Here is a 2,728-nt window from a genome sequence, read left to right on the forward strand (position 1 = left end):
AATGCACGCGCCGGAATGCTCCTAGCATTATTGCTCATGAAAACTACCCAAATGCCCATCAGCAGGGGAACAGACAGATAAATTGTAAGTGGGACACTATGTCATAATGAGAATAAATGATCTACAACCACATGCAACAATACAGATAAATAAGGTGCCAGAAATAAAAGAATACCTACTGCACGGTTTTGTATTTTCATAAAATACAAAAATAGGCCACACTAACCTCCGCCGCTGGAGGTCAGGATAGTGGCAGCAGTAGGGGGCGAGGGGGTGGCTGGGAGGGGGCTGCCGAGAGGCCGCCATCCTCTGTCTCCGGGTCCGCGTGATGGCCACGTGGGCGTTCTCACTTTGTGAAAATGAATGTGTCCTGTGCTTTTGATAGATACATTTCACGTACGGATAGTATTCTTCAATAAGAAGTTAAAAGTTTTATTGAAAAAGGAAAACCCCTAAATGTCCGGCAAGGCATGAGTGGTCAAGACCCGGGTGACCCCAGGGCTGGATTCCTGAGCGTGAATCTTGGTCCTGCCAATTACCAGCTGTGACTTCAGACAAGTTGTTTAACCTCTCTGGGCCTTGATGTTCTTCACCTATAAAACACGGAGAAACCAAAGTCCCTCCCTCATAAGGTTTTTTGAAGCTTAAGTGAGGAAATATTTAGAAAGGGCTTAAAACCGCACGTGGCACCCAGTGGGTGTTATATATATGCATTAGCTTTTGCAAGGCTAATAGGATGACTAGGCCAGTGGAGGTAGTGCTACGTCCATGCATAAGTGGAAAAGAGGCCTTTAAAAATATGTTAAATATATAATTATGTGCCTGTGCACTTAATTATGTCTCCTAAGCACTTTATATGCATTAAGTCATCTAATTCTTCTCTTAGCATTTTATAGTTGGGGAAACTGGAGCTCAGAGAAGCCAAGTAACTTCCCCAAATCCCCCCCCCCCAGAGACTAAGAAGCAAAGCTGGGATTTGAGCACTTCTTACCAACAGGCTACTCACGCAGGAACCCGGATCATAACCCACACTCGTGTCTTGATCGCACGTCAAATCCAAGGTGGAAGGAAGCAAAGGATTCCCACTGGCACCAAATGAGCCAACAAAACAATCCTCCCAACCAAGGGGTAGATTTGAGGACAGATGGGCACAAAATCTACTGCAGTGGTGCACGGGCGAGAAGGAGGCGAGGCCACGATCTGGGAAGAGGAAGGAAAAAGTTACCCAATTAAGATTTCACTTTCAGGAGAAAATCCCCAAATGCAGATGGCATAGGCTGGCATGAACACTACAAGAGCCTAGGTTTGGTTTGGTTTGGTTTTTTTGTTTTTTGTTTTTTTTTTTTTTCCTTTTTGTTCCTTTTTCCTCAAAGCCACAAGGAGCCGGGGAAAGGGAAGGAGGTTAGAACCCACACACATCCCAGCAGGCCAGCCTGTGCCCTGCCGAGCAACTTGACTTGTCTACTGCTTCTAAACAGCTGGAAAAATGTCAAACTGTCATCAGTGATTAAAGGGGGATTTTCCAAAGGTTTCAAAAATATTTCAGAATTCAAGACCTCACTCCTCTGGCAGAAAATAAATCCAAGCAGCATCCCCTTCGCCGGATGCATCGTGGGACCTAGTTTCCCTCCTGGCTTTCCTCCCCGGGTTTCGATGGTGGTATGAGGCAGCCTGGGCCCTACCTGTGGTTTCCTTTGCAGCTTCAAGGAGGTCTTCTTGGTTGCTTCCACCCAGCCGAGAAGCACAGGAGCCCCGCTTAGGCCCGACGTTCCAGAGTGTACGTTGTTCTGGGACGTAAGCACGGTTGGCCCATCGGCACCCCCAGCAAACCTGCAAGGCCGCTGAACGTCAGGACTTCGCCGTACCCACCTCTATGTGTGGGAAGAGTTACGTAATCCGTGGGGCCCAGTGCAAAACAAAAATGTGGGACCCTTGCCTGTTCAAACATTATTTAAGAATTTCAAGATGGTGAGAGCAAGACGGTAAAGCAAGTGCAGGGCCCTGTGCACAAGACACACTCATGAAGACAGCCCTGCCTGCCTGCCCAGGGCCTACACGGGAGCCCGGGACCTGGCGTGTCTTCAACCAGCACTTCCAGAATGTATATCCTGCCATGATCATGACCCCTCAGAGCATATTCCTCCAACCTCTGACATCTGGACTGAGATCTTTTTTGATCAAACATTTCCTGAGTGCTCACTAGGTACAAGGCATTATCTTTAGCACTTTACATGTGTGAGCTCAGCCTCACTAAAATGCCATAGGTAGGAACTATTATTGTCACAGAGGAGGAAACTAAGGCACAGAGAACTGAGTCACTTACTCCAGGTCACACTGCTGGTGAGAAGTATTATAGGACCAGATTTAAACCCCGAGGTTCTGGCTTCAGACCTACTTGCTGAGCTAGGATCCGACACACTGAGACATCAGATTGTTCCACTCCTTGAGGCCGGGACCCACGTCTTGCTCCTATTTGCATCCTTTTCCCTGGTCTACCCTAAGAATGGGCATTTAATAGACGCCTCTGAATTCCACCATGCAGACGACATTACTGAGCCCCTCTGCTGGACCAGGCCAGAAGCCCACCCTGGAAAGCACTCATTTGCCTTCTTCACCTGTGTCCCAGGACTGAGATAGAAGGGTGGTTGGCAGTAATAGGTGGTGAGGGGTTTGTCCTCCAGTAACATGCAAATATTTAATCACTGGCATGGCATGGGAACTGACCAAT

General features: G+C 47.9%; 1 long non-coding RNA gene across 1 annotated transcript; it reads right to left on the minus strand.

Annotated features, from left to right (window-relative positions):
* Positions 1–459: 459 nt before the first annotated feature.
* LOC123625007 lies at positions 460–2,458 on the minus strand. The gene is made up of 3 exons (XR_006730334.1): positions 1,683–2,458; positions 992–1,200; positions 460–593 (listed from the first exon to the last, which is right to left on the minus strand). It is a non-coding gene; the product is annotated as an uncharacterized LOC123625007 (long non-coding RNA).
* Between the last annotated feature and the right edge of the window lie 270 nt (positions 2,459–2,728).

Source organism: Lemur catta, chromosome 20 (genome assembly GCF_020740605.2).
Source record: "Lemur catta isolate mLemCat1 chromosome 20, mLemCat1.pri, whole genome shotgun sequence".
NCBI lineage: Eukaryota > Metazoa > Chordata > Mammalia > Primates > Lemuridae > Lemur > Lemur catta.